At 41.8% G+C, this 19,581-nt stretch overlaps 1 protein-coding gene across 3 annotated transcripts in view; it reads left to right on the top strand.

Moving 5' to 3' along the window:
* The window catches only part of BACH2 (BACH transcriptional regulator 2), a 385,872-nt gene that overhangs the window by 72,777 nt on the left and 293,514 nt on the right, over positions 1-19,581 (top strand). Inside the window, exon 1 of one of the 3 annotated variants that reach the window (XM_017876779.1) lies at positions 11,105-11,181. The exons of the other annotated variants lie outside the window; for them this stretch is intronic. The gene's annotated coding sequence lies outside the window, so the exon portion shown is untranslated. Of the gene's footprint in view, positions 1-11,104; positions 11,182-19,581 lie in introns of those variants that run through there. 3 annotated transcript variants of the gene reach the window in all.

Raw genomic sequence — 19,581 nt, forward strand, 5'->3', positions numbered from 1 at the left:
TTTCTTTGCCATTAAGCCCACATTCCCATCATAACTTTGCAGTAGAAGTACCGTTCATGGTTAGTGGGACCTCTTAATAATTAAAAGAAAGAGAAAAAGGATTTCTTCCTATCCCCATACCTTTTAAAGTTGTGGTTGTCTGAAGCAAAGGCTGCCATGCAGTGAGGAAAGGATGAAATTCCAGACAGAAGACAGTCAGTTGCAATAAGTTGTCATACTACCAGTACTGTCAGCATCAGCTCAGCTTATATTTATTGAGTATTTTCTATATGGAGACAGTGCTAAGCCCTTTATATACATAAAACTGTTTAATCCTTAGGACATATTCACATGTACACATGTATAGGTATGATGCATGTGATTAAAATTGAGCATTTGCTGTGTACCAGGTGTTATGCCAAATCCGTACAATAATCCACTGAGGTCAATAAATGGATTCAGCCAGTCAAGCCTCACAACAAAGGAGGTGTTATCAGTTATCTCTGTTTTTACAAATAAGGAAACTAAGCCATAGCTAACTAGTGGAGCAGGGATTTGAACCCACGTAGTATGGCCCCAGCACCCTCTCTACCTGTGGTTCTCCTCACTGATGACGTAACCACACCTGGGGAACTTTAGAAATATAAGAATCTTGGGGCCCCATTCTGGATCAGTCAGAATCTCAGGGATTGTGTCCCAGACCCAGGTTTGCTAATATGCAGCCAGGGCTGGGAACCACTGCCTCAGATGGAATACCAGGGTTATGTTGTTGGAGAGTTGCCTGTAGCCCTACAGCCAGCAGATGACTGACCTAGGACTTGCATCAGGCCGTAGGCTCTCAAGTTGAATATCTTGATGGCACAATGGGCAACAATGCAGTTGTTGTTATCTGGGCTCATATCTACCACCATGCCTACTTCTCTCTCCTAGTCTAAATCCCAAAGCCACAAGTTCATTTAGGGCCATTTAAAGACTATAGGCTACACCAATTATGAGAATCAGAGCACAAACTTCTTGTTGCAGCCAAAGTAGTGATTTCCTACTTAAAAGTTTCAGAGGTAACCTTTTCTTTTACCTGTCACCAACTTAAATGTAAGTTATTGTGCTCTTTCCTCATTGAGCAAAATCTTGTACTGACAGAGTCTAGGACAGTGGTTCTAAAACTTTGATGCACATTAGAATCTCCTGGGGATCTTTAAGAGCTACAGATGCCTGGCTTCCACCCCAGACATTTTTTTTTTTCTTTTTTTATTTGAGACGAAGTCTCTCTTTATAGCCCAGGCTGGAGTGCAGTGGCATGATCTCTGCTCACCACAACCTCCGCCTCCCAAGTTCAAGCAATTCTCTGGCCTCAGCCTCCAGAGTAGCTAGCATTACAGGCGCGCACCACTGCACCCGGCTAATTTTTCTTATTTTTAGTAGAGACGGGGTTTCACCATGTTGGCCAGGCTGGTCTTGTACTCCTGACCTCAGGTAATCTGCCCACCTTGACCTCCCAAAGTGCTGGGATTACAGGCGTGAGCCACTGCCCGGCCTCTGATTTTATTAGTGTGGGATGTGACCTCAACTATGGGAGTTTGTAAACCTCTCCAGGTGATTCTGATGTGCTGCAGAGTTTGAACAGTGGTTTAAGAACTTGGTCTGTGAGTTCACAGATGTATTGACTTGAGAAGACTGTGGAATCACCTCGTGGATAGAACTCACTTTTTAACTCTCTGACAGTGTCCTTGCATTTCAGCTGGCAGGAATAATTTGCGTTTAATTCCACCCATTTCACTACCTGACTTGGAATTGTACCTTGTTGTCAAATGATGGTTCCTCCCCAAAGGTTGTTCTTATGCTTAGGCTCATGCAGTGATATTGGCAACATGTCTGTAAGATCCCTTTGTAAAGTTCTGAGTCTCATTTGACTCTCTTATTTCCACTATAGAATATTTTTTGTGTTATTTTACCTTTCAAAACATTTTTCTTTTGAGACAGTGTCTTGCTGCCACCCAGGCTGGAGTGCAGTGGTGCCGTCTCGGCTCACTGCCCCCACCACCTCCTGGGTTCAAGCAGTTCTCCACCTCAGCCTCCAGAATAGCTGGGATTACAGGTGTGTGCCACCAAGCCCAGCTAATTTTTGTAATTTTAGTAGAGACAAAGTTTCTTTTCACTGTGTTGCCCAGGTTGGTCTCAAACTCCTGGTCTCCAGCAATCTGCCTGCCTTGACCTTCCAAAAAGTGCTGGGATTATAGGCGTGAGCCACCACGCCCTGCCTGAAAATGTTTTTATGATTTTAATACATGTTGCTTTTTTTCTTCCAAGAGCAAAATAAACACCTCTTCCATGTAATGCCTTATAATAATAACCCACCTATGGTTCTTTTCCCAAAATGGCTGACCATCAGACTCACTGTTGGGAGACAGCAGCTGACATACCTGTAGTGTTTAACAGCTGATAACATCCCACAGATAGAGAGTGATATGGTGGAAAGTTGGAGATTATGTAAAGAAGAATTGACTCAGACTTTATCCTCAGAGATTTTAGTAAAGTCAGATTCACATAATCAACTGGAAAACATAGATGTATTATAAAAGTATATTAAAGCAGAAGTGTAAATTTGTTGGCAAGTTTGCAAATGTACTGGATTAATCTAGAAATCATTTTTGCAGTAAGTCTTAAATAGATTTTTAAATGGAGAAGAGATGTTATTTTGTGGATAAAAAGAGACAGGTAATTTACAATTCTTGCTAAAGGCTGGGGATGGCAAATGGAGCTAGCTAGGCTGGTATGAAAAATATAAAACTGGGTATAGCAGATAATGAGGAAGGATTGCTGAGGTGGATAGAGCTAGCTATTGCGTGAGATTTAATAGCAAGAATACTTTGGAAGAGTTTTTTTTTTTTTTTTTTTTTTTAAGAAAAATATATATATCAGGAATTTCTGTTTTCCTTTGTGTGGTTGTTGAGTCTAGTTGATTTCTAGTCTGTAATTTTGTTGGTATTTCAGATCACCAAACAAGGCTGGTTAGATGGGTTGGTTATGCTTCTCTTGAGGGTAAAGCTTTTTTTTGAAATTAACTCTGCTTCTTTAGGTTTAAAAATTTCTAATTCTGTCTTGTCTACATCTTGCTGCTGTAATCCCCAAGAAAAGAAAAAGGGGTTAGGATGCCTCTCTTTTGAAATGGAGGGGTCAGAGTAGGCAGGGGGCTGTCACTGTTGTTTCTCTTTGTTCAGGAATTAGAACATGTGAGCAAGTGGTTCCACCCCTCATTTTGTGAGCTGTTTTCCTCTGATATTTCCTAATTTTTCCCATGACGTTTCAGCCTGTTTCTTCACAAGATTGTAAGGCCTGAAAGACCCCATTGTTTGACAGGAGTGCAGGCTTGTGCACATTTGCTGATCTGGCTGCCCGGGATCTGAGTGTGGGTGGTACACTGCCGAGGGATCGTGCAGATGGAAGAATGCATGGAGCAGACTCCTGGTAGTTTAAACACTTTCTGTATATTAGGAGTTCATAGAATGTCTTTTTGCAGACAGAAGATGCTGCACTTTAAAAACGTTATTCACAAACTGAAATCTCATTGACAAAAATAGGGACATTCCATTTGGCTAAGAAAAGTTTCTTAATGGCAAATCAAATGGATGAAGGGCTTATTCAAACTTCACTTCATCTTCAGATAGATTCACTTTTGTTCTTGCAATTCACGCACATTCCTTGATGGCCTGTCTTGGATTTATGTGAGCCTTTGGAGCAGCAACCTCACATACGATGCATGGCAAATCCTAGTCAATGCATACTTTTTGAGAGTGCAAGATGTTAATTACAGTAAGAGAAGGGAAATTCAGTAACAGAGGAATCCCAACTAAAGTTAAATAGATGTGTTTGAATAAAGGAGCTGAAGTTTAATATTAATGGGGTTTTCTCTAAATGAAGTTAACATATTGTTGTTGTATTAACTTTTCAGGAGTTTGAGGCTGCAACGAGCTGTTATCGCACCATTGTCCTCCAGCCTGGATGACAGAGTGAGACCCTGTCTCTTAAAAAAAAAAAAAAAAAAAAAAAAAAAAAAATTCTAAGGACTTGGGTTTGAGTAACAGTAATAGAGCAATAGAAGTCATTGCATTTATATACACTTATAAAATAGCATTCACATTTCCAATCAGATTTACAAAATTCTCCCTTATTTTTAAATGTTCTCAGTGGTAGCAGTGACATTGGGACTAGAGTCAGTATTGTGAGTCGTTTATGCACATCTCTTTACAACTCTATGTTCAGTGAGTCATGCTGGAGGCTTGAAATCAGCCATGGTGGGAGAGTTTACACCATGGAAATCAACAGACACTACAAATTGGTGCTCCTCACCCTCAGAGCCTATTTTTAAACATTTAGCAGCATGCCCAAAATGGAGTTGAGCAGTCAGGGATTCTCCTCTTGAGGCAAGTCATGTAGTGCTTCTGCTCAACCAAACAGCCAACATGGACGTTTTGCAATGTAGGCTGTGTGGCTCCTGAAGAAAAGTAGCTCCCCATTCTTCTCTTGGAGCCAAAGCCTTACTGTTATCATAAAGCTATTCATGCTGTGGCCACCACTGTCCTCCTGACTCTCACCTCCAGATGCCTGGTTTCACCTGTTTCTGTAGAACGTCCTAGACCCACTCCTATTTTAGGGCCTTTTCTCTAGGGCAGTGGTTCTCAAACTTCAGGGCACATCAGAATCACCTGGAGAGTTTGAAAACCAGACTGCTGGGTGCCACTCTAGCATTTCTGAGCTAGTGACAAGTTTCAGGGTAATGCTGGTGGCCTTAGAACCCCACTTGGAGAACCACTGCTTGAACTGATGGCCTCTTGGTTTACCTCTCCCCTCCTTCAGATCTCTGATCCACTTTTACTTTCTCTCAATAAGGCCCACCCTGACTCTCCTATGTAAAATTGCAACCTTCCTCCTCCACCACAGTTCCAATTCCTGACTCCAATTTTTATTTATTTTAAGTTCTGGGATACATGTGCAGGATGTGCAGGTTTGTTACATAGGTAAATGTATGGCATGGTGGTTTGCTGCACCTATCAATCTGTCACCTAGGTATTAAGCCCCACATGCAATAGCTATTTATCCTGATACTCTCCCTCCCCACCCCCCTCTGACAGGCCCCAGTGTGTGTTGTTCCCCTTCCTGTGTCCATGTGTTCTCAATGTTCAGCTCCCACTTATAAGTGTGAACATGTGGTGTTTGCCTCACAATTTTTTTTCATTGCACCTTTCACCTATTACCTTACAGCAAGTTTCTTATTTGTGATTATTGTCTGTCTCTCCCCACTAAACTCTAAATTTCACAAAGATAGGGAATTTTGTCTATTTTTTTAAAAAAAAAAACAAGGTATCACTCCCATTGCCCAGGCTGGAGTGCAGTGGCATGATCACAGCTCACGGCAGCCTCGAACTCCTGGGACTGGGCTTGGGTGATTCTCCGCCATCAGCCTCCCGAGTAGCTGGGACTACAGGTGTGCACCCCCATGCCCAGCTAATATTTTGTATTTTTAGTAGAGATTGGGTTTTGCCATGTTGCCCAAGCTGGTCTTGAACTCCTGGGCTCAAGTGACCCACCCGCCTCGGCCTCCAAAAGTGCTGGGATTACAGGTGTGAGCCAGCATGCCCAACCTTGTTTTTTTTTTTCATTTTGTTTGTTTGTTTGTTTTCATGAAGTATTTCAAGCCTCTAGAACAGTGCCTAGTGGCAGGTGCTCAATAAATTGTTGAATGAATTAATGGATGAACAACATTGAGAAGTGAATACTGTATTTCAAATTTTGGTCCCAGCCTTTTAAATTCTAATTCACCAGAGAATCTTAAAACACTTTCTGCAGTTGTGTTTCTCAGCTTCACTGCTCTTAGGATAATGAGGAATGGTTTCTGCCCTAGGTTGAAGTTTGGGAATGAACTTGATGATCCTTAAAATAGCAGGTGCACCAAATTGTTGTTCTTCCATTTACATTTTAACCTCCAAGTCCCTAAGCCAGTGATCTTCAAACTCTGGTTTGCAGAAGTTCCCTGGAGATACTTCAGAGGCTCTGCAAACATTTAATTTGCATTTCATTTTAATATATTTTAAACTATGTGTTATAACTATGATAAAAGAAAATGCACACAAATGTGTTACTTACCAAATTTTAACACATTAGGGCCACCAGCACATTGAATTGGACTGCCACGTTAACGTTGAAATAGTGTTTTCCACTATTTTGGCTTACATATTTGAACTTCTTATAAATAAATGAATCATTGATTAGGAAGTTCCATCCCAGTATTTCTCGTATTCCAGCCTGATCATAAATTGAACAGGCAAATTCCTCTTGTCACACATATTCAGCACACTTGATGACATGCCAGGCAGCTGTTCAGAGCCTCTGTGGGATGCAGGCTTCTGTGTAGATTAATGGCTAGTTGCACAATAAGTGAACACCACACACAACACTTAGTGACGGATATTCTGTTAGATTGTCATGTCTATCCACTCTACATTTCAGATACTCTGACTTTTACCTGAAATAGTTGTCAGATTATCATTAGTGATTAAAATTTGAAATAAAAAAATCTTGACTACTGCATTTTCTCCAAGCTTTTAGATTAGGTTGAGGCATAGTATTAATCAAATGAAATGCTAAAGAACTGTTATAATTTCCAATACAACTATGCCTTACAATTCAAATCTGCTCATTTCCAGAATTGAGATGCTGAAATTTCCCATTGTGAATTCCAGTGCAAAGGAATTTGAACTTCTTATATTCATGTCAGTTTTGTTTCTCAGTTTCAGATAGTAAGTAGTAAGAGTAGCAAATAGCAAGAGATTTTTCTGAAAATTTGAGTTTTGAGAGCAGAGATTCAGATAGTGTTATCTGTATTATCTAGGAGTATCAATTTTCTTAATACAGTACAACTAAATACACAGAAGTAAATCATATTCTGGATCACTTTTAAAAATCAATTGAGGCTGAGCCTGGTAGCTCATACCTATAATCCCAGCATTTTGGGAGCCTGAGGCAAGTGGATTGCTTGAGTCCAGGTGTTCAAGACCATCCTGAGCAACATGGCAAAACCCCATCTCTACTAAAAAAAAAACACAAAAAATTAGCTGGGTGTGGTGATGTGCACCTGTAGTCCCAGCTACTTGGGAGGCTGAGGTGAGAGAATCACCTGAGCCCAGGAGGTCAAGGCTGCAGTGAGCTAAGATCACACCACCGCACTCCAGCCTGGGCTACTGCAGTGAGACACTGTCTCAAAAAAGTCAGCTGATACAGGCCTTACTATCTGAAAGCCCCACTCCATCTCACAAGTCCCATTGCATACATTATATGAAACAATTCTAAGTTATACTTTATGGAACATTTTGTAGGCCTCTTTGCATATCTGTTTATTAATGTACTTAATGCTCTGTTGTAATTTGTTTTGTCTCCTACACTATATTTGAGCTCTTTGAAAGTAAGAATTGCGTTGTGGCTTTGCTTCCCCAGTGCCCAGCATTGCCTAACATGTGGTGGGTACTCAGCACATGTTTATTAAGTGTCAGAAGTAAATGCTCGGTGCCGCCAAGTGCAAATAGCACCCAGGCAAAAGTTTTCTCAGCAAGGCAATTTACTTCTATAGAAGGGTGCATCTCATGGATGGAGCAATGGTGAGAGGACACCGGACAAGGAAGGGGAAGGGGGTCTTATCCTTAACGCAGCTAGTCCCTACTGCTCTGTCTTTCTCCTATTGGCTAGAGTTGGACCGCACAGTCTAAGCTAATTCTGGTTGGCTATTTTAAAGAGATCAGGGGTGCACGCTGGAGTGGCAGGGTGAGTAGTTTTGGCAGGAAGGACTGTTACAGAGCAGGTGACAAAGGATGACTAAGGACAGTGCAGATGACTAAGGACAGAGCAGTTGACTAAGGACAGAGCAGGTGACTAAGGATGACTAAAGACAGAGCAGATGATGGAGGCCAGGAGGGGGTTGTTTACTGAAACTAGGGGCAAGGAGACATAAAGAATGAGGAAGTTTTAAACTTTAAGATGGAGAACAAAGAACAGGGGAGCTGAACATACTGACATATTGGTTCTTTGAAGAGGAATTTACTATATCCTACATAAGTGACATTGCATTCTACTACAGAAGGAAACAAGCTTGAAAGGAACAATGAAACTTCATATTAAATACACAATCAGTGATCTTTCATTCTAAGCACAAATTTCAGCATGAAAAAAATTTAATGGTTCTGTGAGTCCTTCACTTGATCCCTCACATACAGTCTTCTAAAGTTTTCTGAATTCCTTTTACAAGTATTTTCTGACTCTGACTCTTCCATGCCATCCTACTTGCCACTGTCCTCATCTGAGCCTTGTTCTCTGTGTCCCTTGCATGGACTATGGAAGCCACCTCAGAAGCCCTCTCTCAGACCCAGTGTTTCTGCTTCTCCACGTTGTTGCCATTTTCTCATGAAATAAAGCCAAGCATATCCTTCGGTCTGCACTGCCTGCAGAATAAGGGCTAAACCTGTGCTTTCCAATATAATAGTCACTAGCCACAGGTGGCTTTTGAGCTCTTAAAATGTGACTTGTCCAAATTGAGATGTGCCGTTAAGTGTAAAATCCACACCCTGTTTCAAAGACTTAATATGAACAAAATGTAAAATAGCTCATTAATTCTTTTTATATTGATAACATGTTAAAATAATACTTTTCCCAATAATATTAAGTAAATTTCTCCTTTTTCTTTTACTTGTTTAATGTGGTTATTTAAAAAGTTTTAAATTACAGGTTTAGTTCACCTTGTGTATTTGTTGGCCAGCACTGGTCTAAGCTATATCATGACATTTAGAGTTTCTTATAACCTGGACTCAGTTACCTCTTTGGCCTTATCTCCCAGACCTTCCTGTCCCTCGCAGAATTTCTCATAACCCCCAAACTCCCCAACCCTGTTTATACTTGCCGGTTTTAATTTTTTTCACACTCAGTTTCTTCTTTCTGAAATGTCCCTCCTTTTTTAGGTGTCAAAAATCCTGCTCACACTTTTAGGACCTGACTTAATTGTCCCTTGCTGGTGACATTATGCCCTATTTCCTCAAACAGAATTAGCCACTCCTTCCCATGTAGTGTCTCTCAGCACCTCCATTATTGCACTTGTCTGGCTGTTCTGCCATTAGGTGTCTTCTTAAGTAGACTCCTCAAGGGAAAGGCTGCAACTTATTTCTCTGATGACCGCAGGGCAGTACCTCGTGTATAGTAAGCACTTAATGGATGTTTATTACATTAACTTATGAACTAATTTTCATCCTGCTACACACACTGCTATTTTTATATACATCAGACCTTGATCATCTTAACCATTGGCCATGGAAAAAATTGGATGCCGAGGTGTATAGGACTGGACCTCTCAGCCTTAACCTCAATTTCAGGTTTTGTGTTCAATAAAATGGCTTTATTTTTCTTACTAGGTGGCTTATGATTAAAAAATTATAACTTTGAACTTATTAAATCCATGAATATTGTACAGACTAAAAGGATAAAAGGGCAGTATAAATTACTGCTTTTTAACTATCTCACTTACAGGGATTTCATATAAGATTTTGTTTGATTGAAGATTTCACTGCAAAACAAGTTTGGAAAGCCACTGTTCTATTCCTAAATCTCATTTACATTTCTATACCAAAGGTTTCATTTTGGTTTTGATGAGATGGTTTCTACTGTCCTGTTAGTTCACATAAGGCAAGACTTCTCAACTTTAGTTGCACAAAATTGGAAAACTTTTCAAAAATACTGATGCCCAGGCCTCCCCACTCAGGGATCCTTGTATAATTGAGCTGGAGGAAAGGGGCCCAGGCACCAGTATTTATGAAAAGCACAAATATCCGTAATAAAATGATTCTGCAGTGCTTAGAAAACCAGGTAGTTAACTATGAAAATACTGAAGTTTTAAATTGCTAATTTTCTTTCTTTTATTAACTATCTTTGTCATTGTTTTCTGGGAGTAAAGCTAATGCACTTTAAAGTTCGTATTATGGTTTTGAGACCTCAAACAGCATTTAATAGACGCCATCGTCTGTGAACAATTTTCCTAAGGCTTCTGAAATTAAAATTCCCTTTTCTGTCACTCTCTAAAAACCTACATGGGGCAGAATTTTGATGTCCCTTATTGATAGAAATAGCTAACACAACATCTATTTCAGATCATGGAAATGAGGACTGACAAGGGCAGTGGGTTTAAGAAGTTTACACAGGTAGTGGCCTTCCTGGCACCCTTGTTAGCCTGAATAAACAGTCCTCCCCTGACAAATCCTCTGTAGCTCTGCCACATTGATAAAATCTGACATTCTGGTTAATCACTTTTTAATGATATTCTTTCTTTTGTTCTTGGTATGTTAGAAACCAGCCGTTACTTTTTCAGTGTATGGGAAATAATTAACTTTAATTTCCTAATTCAGTAAAATGGGCTGATAATGCAGACCTTATTCTGAGGGGACAGGAAGAAAATAACCTAATTTCTATATATCAAATACATCTTCCTTCATACATTTAAAAATGTATAGAGTTATAAAGTACCTTAAATGCTGTAGAGGAGAAACTCTGGGGTAAATACTTTGAAAACATTGTGAAAAAATTCTATAAATTTTGATACCAGGTTCCATTTCATTGCTGTGTACTATTAAAAAGTGCAGATGTAAATAAGCATAAGTTTTGCAGGTTGTCAATTTGTTACACACGGCTGCATGTTCTTATTCTTCTAAAGTGTCATCTCTTTCAATGTGTACTGTTTCGGGGGGAAAAAAACTCAGAAAAATACACAACTTGGGATCAAATCCTTAGGGCAGAAAAAAGAATAGAAACCTGTAGTTAAGTTGGTTATTTGCAGTGGTGGTATGTCATCCTGTGTGAGACTGATGTCAGGCGGACTGAATGCAGAGGCAAACTTCAGGAGCGTGTGTGTGTGTGTGTGTGTGTGTATGTGTGTGTGTGTGTGTGTTTTAAAGCCCCACTCCCAGAATATGAAGTGAGTATGAAGGGCACCACAGCAACCCTGGATCTCTCAAGAATGTACCTATTTTTAACATGCTGGATCAAGTGTCAGCACTCAGTAGGAGATGAGGAAGGGGTAGAGCCTGACTTGTACAGATTCCGCGGATGGTAAATGGCCCTCTGGCGTGTTTACAGTACAGCTGTGCATTCTTAATGGCTCTGCCGCTGCCATGTCAGGTAAAGTTTTCTTTGCACGTGATGAATGGCAGAGAATTCTTTAGCAGAGGGAACTAAAGGAGCTGGGAGGAGGAAAGAGGAAGGGAAGAGCGGAAAAGAGAGAAAAAGAAACACACAGCTCCAGAGGGACGTAGCCTGTGCTTTGCAGTTGCTTGTGTGGATAGAAACCAGATGGTAAGCTGGAACACCCGCTTGGCTATCTGAGGAGCCAAACATATGGTTAATGGTCGGGAGAAATAGCTTTCAGAGCCAGGGCTTTGCTGACTGCTTCATATTACAGATTGTTACAGTGTGTCATTACATTGCCAACCTAAGTGCTTAATACCCACTGCGGGCGCTGGGCATACACTTATAAGAAGGACTTTTAGCTCTTTGCTGGCTCTAAACAGAGAAGTGACATCATAGAGAGGCTGAAAATGTCTGGTGTTGGAGGTGGGGAGGAGGATAATTTTGTAGTGGAAACAACAAATTTTTTTCTTTTTTCACAAGTCTTCACTCCACTGAAGTCTACTGTTTTCTGAGAACCTTTTAATACTAGACTGGTTCTCTCAGTCTCTCTCGCGTGCGCTCTCACTCTCTGTGTGACACATACACACACACACACAGAAGGGAAACCGAAATTCACAGCCCAGGCCATGTCCTCCAACTCCAGTGGATTTGACAGGCCCCGTTCACCTGGAAGCCACATCACTGCACTCAGAGGCCCTGCATTTGAAGTTTCTGTTTGGGGAGCTTTGGGCAACAGCAGGCCTGTGTTATCTAAGGAACTGCTGAGCCCATTCATCTGCTTTTCACGGCCCGCTTCCTTTTATTTTTAGCCAAATCCGTCAGGCCTGACAGGCGGGTAATTCGAGCCAGAGAAAGGGCAGAGCTCCAGGTCCTTTCCACAAAGCAATTCTTCTCCTCCCTCCTGGGAGGGCTCCAGACTTGGCCTGCTTCAGGCAGATGGATTTGTTGAGTCATGTGAGATCATTTACACAAAAACACAGTGAGGCAGTGGAAATTAAAAAAAAAAAGAAAAGAAAAGAAAGAAAAGAAAAAGGAGGGTGGGGGAAAAGGAAAGAGGGAAAGCCAGGGGAATGCGTGCTGCCCTGCTGCTGAGGAGCATAGGAATTTTGCAATGAGGCAGCTAGACTGAGGAATGCCTAGAGTCATTTGTGTATAAGGTAATGTCTAGTTTACAGAGTGGGGCGGGCCAGGCGAGGACGGCGCCTCCAGCAGCTTGCCTCTGTTTAAAAGAAGAAGGAGGTGTTGGGAAACTTTAAAAAAAAAATTTTTAGAGCAACACCCACCAAACAAAGACCACACTGTTGACAGCGTTGGGTTCCAGTAGCGGTAAACTACCAAGGGGCTGGTTTACAGAAAATGAGTTTGCTCTGTGATGTCATACAAGTTTGCTTTGTCCTGACGCCAGCATGACACTGAGGCAGCAGGGGAGGGAGAACAGGAAAATTGGAACCGTGCTCTTGGTTAATGGTTTCCAGAGATTATTTAGCAGAACTTGAACAGAGGGAGGAAAATACTGTGGAGGATTGCTGCGAGGTGTACCATAATTGTGGTAGATAAAACAAAGTCATTACTATGGTTTTCTTGCTCAAGAAGGATTGAGCAATGACTTCAAAATGCCAAGTAAGGTATTATTTTTCCCTACCACAGTATTTATTTTCCTTTGGCTTCTGGGGCATTTTTAAAAAAGACCAACTCTTACATCATGGCAAACAGTATTAATGTTAGTGAATCAATTTTGTTTACTTGTTTATACCACAAGCCTTTAAAACATTCCATTAAAAAATTGTCTCCCGCTCATTCATGAAATTCTTTTTTTCCTTCAAATTTGCTTCCATGCATTAGCTTTGTTTGGATGGGGATTTTTTTTTTTTTTTTTTCCTTTTGGCTGGAGTAAAAGAATGCATAAAAGAATAATGAGTAGGTTATCTAAATGTACATTCTTACAACAAATGTAATGAAAATATGCCATGTGGATGAGAGGGAATATTTGAAAACAGCAAGAAAAACAGAAATGGGGAGCATTTCAAAATAGTCACCTTGATTGTTTTCATTATGATGCATTTCTGCAATTCTGCATTTATTTAGAACCCTATTGTGCAGCTGTTTCTTTTCGCCACCCTAGAATGTAGGTCAACATCAACATGGTTCCTCATATTTTGTTGGTATTTTAAAAGTTGAAACATTTTGCAACTTTTTCCAGACCTATATATACTTAGGTTATTTAGACAGTTTTAGTGACCATAGAACTTCACGTGTAAACTCCTTCTGTTAATAGCTACCACTGAATTTTGATAGTTGGCACTCAGATCACACCTTGACCTGGAGTAAACAAGGCACTGGTGATGTTGATGATAACATAGTCCAACATTGAAGCTGTTCCACTTCTTCCCAGGCAACTCTGATGATCTTCCTCTGTGTAAGGTACAGCTTTTACTTTGCTCAAGGAGAGAACTGGTATATTTTTATGGTTGTTAATTGTTTACATTTTGGGGACCCCAAGTTGCATGATACCACATTATTATAATGCGATTATGAGTTGGCATGATTTTAAGTCTGCCTATGTCCCTGAATGTTCCCTCCCCGTCAGGGTTTCCCAATCTCAGCACTATTGACGTTTTGGACCAGATAATTCTTGATTATGGTGTCTGTCCTGTACATGGTCTCACCCACTAGATGCCAGTAGCACCCTCCCCCAGGTCATGACAACCAAAAATGTCTACAGCATTGCCAGATGTCCCCTGGGAGGCAAAACCACTCTGGTTCAGAACTTCTGCTCCACTTTCTTACTCTGGTTTAGAAGCTCACTCTTTACGTCATGAGCTGACTGCTCAGTTACTTCTAAGATTGAATTAACAGATATGAAATAATGTTTTAAGTCAGAATTCCAAGTTAAGTAGAGTTTTTGAAGGTGCAGGCAAGAGTACTTTTGCGTATGGTTATACAGAACAACCTCTCTCTTGGAATTGCGACCTTAGCAGGTGGATCCCCTCAAGACTCCCTTGTAGTGAGTTTCCCAGTGCTGTTTAAGAGGAAATGACCCCACCGTCTGAGCCAAGGAAAGTTGATATTAGCATAGCAGAAAGGGAACTTTCCCCCAGTCACCCGAGGACAGAGCCCAGGCCCCAGGCTCACCGCCTGTATATCCAGCCCCAGAAAGAGGGCAAGGCAGCAGCCACAGTTCTTTCTTGGGAGCACAGCCGACCTCCTCCCCATCCCGGCGGCTGTGGTCTCAGAAGCTGAAACTCTTGTTAATAAGGAATGTGGAGCTTTCCACAGCTAAGGCAGGCATAAATTTCCTCTGTTTGTTTTGTGAGGACTAGTGTCAACTGCTGTAATGAGATCAGAGGAGACCCCAGGGTCAACTGCTGGAGCCGCTTTCTGTGGCTGTTCTCTTGGCTGCTTGCTGTCGGAGAACACAGTGACTCCCTGCAGACATCCCTGATGTGGTAAGGTGGTTGTGCCCTTGTTGCGTTTCTTGCCGTCTTTCTACTACTACTCTCATTCTACTAAAATATCAGTGTGCAGTCATCCGGTTCTAAATCATGGGAAAGTTAATGGAAGGCAGATTCCTTTCCACAGAACTGAGGGCAGACTTAGTTGGGTGTGGAAAATGCAGCCTTGGGAAGGAAGGTGACCTGTTTCCTTGGGGTCACTGCCTGGACCTGCTGCTTCTGGCTTAGGGTAGGTTTCTCAAGGCCTGGGCTACCCATAAGCACTTTCTCCCCCCAGTGGCACTCTGTAATGAGGATGAGTTAGTGAAAGAGTCACAGCAATTAGCTTAGGCTACAAAGAACTTAATTCTAGTTGTAGCCTAAATGGCAGCTAGAATTGGCTACATATGGGACCTAAATTGGCAGAATTGCATTTAGGGAACCCAATTCTGGCAGAATGGTATACTGAGCTCATGCAGGCTGGCCTACTTCTGATCACCCACCCCAAAAAGTCCTAAGGTATATTGGTTAAATATCTTCAAGTACATATGAGCTTTAAAGCAGGACAGGAAAATTCCTAGGTGCCAGAAGACATTGATGCCACTGGCCTTAGAGTGTTTCAGACCCAGCTATAGGCTCTAGACTCTAGGGGCTATGCTGGTTATACTCACACAAGAATTGCTTGTGAAATGGGGGCAAGAAGATTTTCCCCAGTCTCTCTGGGGCTTTAAGTCTGTGTGTTGGGGCACAGACCAGAGAGATGGAAACCCAGGATTACACTGTTTGAATAGCTCTGGGGTCCATAGTTATACTACTGCCTGCATGGTATAACTTCAGTTGTTTTGTTAGACACTGGTTTGAGAGCATGGAAAGCCCTTAGGCCATAGTGGAGGCAAACACTAGATCCCTGTGGAGAGGCTTAACAGCCTGGGACATGGTACTCCCTCACAAAGAACAAGCTGCACTCAGGAGATGCTGGTAATAAGAAGTACAGAATATGGCCAGATATAGTGGCTCATGCCTATAATCCCAGCGATTTGGGAGGCCAACATAGGAGGATTACTTGAGCCCAGGAGTTTGAAACCAGCCTATGCAACATAGCAAAACTCCGTCTCTACAAAAAAATACAAAAAATTCACTGGGCAGGGGTGGTGCACACCTGTAGTACCAGCTACTTGGGAAGCTGAGGTGGGAGAATCATTGAGCCTGGGAGGTTGAGGCTGCAGTGAGCCAAGTTGGTGCCACTGCACTCCAGCCTGGACAACAGAGTGAGACCCTGTTTCAAAAACAAGGAACAGAATCTAAGCCCCAGATAAGCAGAGGTTAACAGTGAACCTCTGAGATTGTTTTTCAGCAGAGCCCATCAGGCCAAATAGAGTTTTCTTCTGCAGATTAATGAACATTTCTTCTCAAGAGGAACAAGGCATATAACCCATTCTGGCTTGCTAAGCAGTTTCGGTTGTAAGCACTAGCCCCAATTAAGGTGATGATCCTACTTATAGCTTGTCCCCAAGATCTTCTTGAGAATATTTTAGTTCCTTAATTGGAAACTTTTTATTGGAGAGATAGCTGGTCCCCTTAACGCTTCTTTAACAGTGCTCCCATTGCAGTGGGTCACTCTGAAGTAACCCACCAGGCTGTTTGTTATTTCACTTTCTCACCAAATCTTGGGAAATATGTTTGCCTGAATTGTACAGCAAACCCTCCTTCCCCCCACCAAGGGAGAGGGAAGCTGAAATTATTTGGAGGGCTCTGGGATTCTTTCAGCATAAAATCAAAGAAACCCAGGTAAATAAGACATGGTTAGTAAACATTTGTTCTAGATGAATATAATTCAGCCTTCTCAATCCAAAGTGAACAAATGGATCAAGAGTCACCTGGAATAGCCACTATATACTCCTCATGCAGTGGCATGCACTATTGGCAAACATCAGTTGAGAATGCTAAACTTAATGCATGATTCCTTAATTTATTAATAAGACAATGAAATCTCTTGTGTTTAATTTTTTTTCTTCTGAAGTACTCAAAAAGCTGTTGCTAGTAGTACCCAAATAGTGCCTTGCTGACCTAAAAGTATGCCATGCTTCTTAAGAAAAAACTCTTCAGTATTTATTCTTAATTTGGCCTTCTATAAAGTTTAATTTCAAAATATTCTGACCAAGCGAGAAGTAGATATGGATATTGACATTAAAGCATCAGAAGAGGAGAGAATGAAAGGAAATAGGTTCAACTGGTGCCGGACTTACGGGAGATCTTCCCAAACATTATAATTAATTTTGGCATATATTGAGTGCCTACTGTATGTAAGGCAGCAGGATAGGTGCTGGGTATTTGGGTACTAGTACTAAATAGACAAGATCTCTTCTCGTGAAATGCTCAAAACAATCCTCAAAATAATCTCAAGAGGTATAAAGAATTTCCCCCAGTTTTAGGGATAAAGGAACAGAGACTGAGAGAGAGCCAGTAACTTGCCAAAAATCACATTCCGAGAGGTGGAGTTGATATTCAGACTGACTTGGCCCCTATCTGTCTTTGCCCACTCTTCTCCCTGGCTTTCTGTGGGCAGTGAAGCCCTAACAGTACAACCCAGAGGGGCCAAGAGGCAGGTGGAGAGTTTTCTCCCCCAGAGGTTTACAGGAACAAAGAATCCCCTGACTAACATAGAAGGTGTGCAGTAGAAGAGGCAAACTAGCCAACCAGACCCAACACCCACAAAATTTCCAAAGTATTAGCATGAGTTTCCAACATTAAAACAGCAAATGATTTTATGCAGTCTCTCAACTCTGTTTCTTGAGTATCAGAAGCTCTTGGCACATGGGGCTTGTTCCTGCTTTCCTGGGGCTAGAGCTAAGTGGCAGACTCCCCAGATGCCCCATTCCTCACTGTCTTCCCAGACCTGACCTTTCACTCATCTCATTCTTTCTTGACCCCTGCAGTCATCTGAATTTGTGGCCGCTGGTTTAAATAGTCACTTAGGCAAAGGGAAGTGGTTCGGGCCAAGTAACCTCTTGGGGGCCCTCTGTGTTGTGCCTTTAAATTGAGATAGTCCTAAATCACTGGAGACTGCGATTTACATTTTACAGTGATAGCCCTGAATCTAAATATTAGATATCCTGACTTATGATTTGACCAAGTGCAAGAAACCCCTAGCCTGTGTGCCAGAAGTGGGTGTATGAAAGTGATGGACACTCTACCACTTGTCACTCTTGGCCCTTTCCTGGCCTCTGTTTCTCCCCATCTGGCTCTCGGACCATTTATGTGTATGTTACCAGCAATGTGTCTCTCTTTTGTAATTTATAATCCTCTTGTTTCCTCCTCTTTATCAGCATTTCCTATTGAACTACAACTCATATATTAGTTAAAATTTCAGAACATTCATTTTCAAATTACCTAACCTATCCTCGGGGAGGAAGGCTATTGATGATGCTTGATGGGAAGATGCTCTTGTCATTCTGGCTTAGAATGTCTGTTTTCCATGGTATGCTGTGAAGGCAGCACACGGGAGCAACACAGAATGGCAAAGTCTAGTCTCTTGAGGCAGAACCATGTTATATAGTGTGTTTGCTGCCTCCATGTGGGGGTGGCAAGGACACTGAAGTCATGGAGAACCACAGCCACACATCTGCTGTAACTTTGAGGATGGAGAGGGACCTGCAGGAATCTCCTTGGCAAGCTCCGCCCTGTTCCTCTTGCCTCTTCTTTAGGAAGCAGGGAATGAACCGGCCAGTTGGAAAGAAGGTGTGTGTGCACTAGGGGAAGGGGGCAGGAGTCTAGCTTCTTTGCCTTTGGATCCATTAATCCCAGCACCATGCCCCCTATTGTAGAAGGGAGGGATTAGCCTTTCTGTAATAAAAATGGCCTTATATTTTTTCAGTTGAAGGTCTCCAGTTGAAGATTGTCCAGACTTAACTTTGAAGCCATGTCAATTACTCCACCCCTTAAAATAGAGTAGAGGAGATTAGGGATATTGCTCTCACCTGTCCATCTGATTTCCCAAGTTTCTAAGTCCTAGATGCAAGAGCATTTTTTTTCTAGACTTCAGAGCCTGTTCACCTTGATTACTTCATTATTCTTTCTCCAAAAGCTCTTGGGCCTGGCATAGGCCCTCATGCTCCAGCCCTCTGCCTAAGCTGCTGGACATGGTGGTGGGAAGGGTAGGAAAAGAGTCCATCCCACAGACTGGCCTCATGGTGCACGATGTCTAAAAGCTAGTGAGACCTTTAACCCTACGAAGAGTGACCTGCTCGTTCTTGTTGGCCTGTCTGTCTCCCACAGGAGTACCTGAGCTCCCCGGCTTTGAGAGAGATTACAGAAGGCTTCTAGAATGGACATCATAGAAGGGGGTGGGAGTTGGAGTGGAGAGAAAAACCCAACTCACCATATTCTATTCAATATTGGCAGTGTTAGTTGCATTTTCAAGGGCCAAAAGAACACACACACAAACACACACACACACACACACACACACACACACACAGCCCTTGACACTTTCAAGCTTCTCTTTAAAGAGCATAGGGTTAAAGGTGACTTATGTTATTCTCAGCATACCTCTATACCACATTAACAGTGATACAGGTAAAATAGGCTTCTCTCCATGGTAAATGGAAGTTGGGATGGTAAATAAATAGTGGTGAATCAGGTAGGCCTGGTGTTTCTCCAACTCCCATTTGCTGACACCTGAGACATGAGAGTATAACCCCAGAGAAACCATAGGATGTGCAGTTGTCACCAGGAGCCCGAATCTCTGGGTCCTTCCATAGTGAGGACCTGGCTGGTGTGGGGCTCTTGGCCATGTTACCAAACGTATCTCTGAGTGTCTTTGTTTGCTTACCTGCCCTTTGTTTTTCTCCACTCTTTGTATCTTTCATCTTTTCTTGTCATTTCTCTTCTTCTTAGACTTACTTTATCTCTGCCCCCACCTCCTTTTTTTTTTTTTTTTTTTTTTTTTTTTTTTTTTTTT

This window comes from Rhinopithecus bieti, unplaced genomic scaffold (assembly GCF_001698545.2).
Source record: "Rhinopithecus bieti isolate Rb0 unplaced genomic scaffold, ASM169854v2 scaffold_10354, whole genome shotgun sequence".
Classification (NCBI taxonomy): Eukaryota; Metazoa; Chordata; class Mammalia; order Primates; family Cercopithecidae; genus Rhinopithecus; species Rhinopithecus bieti.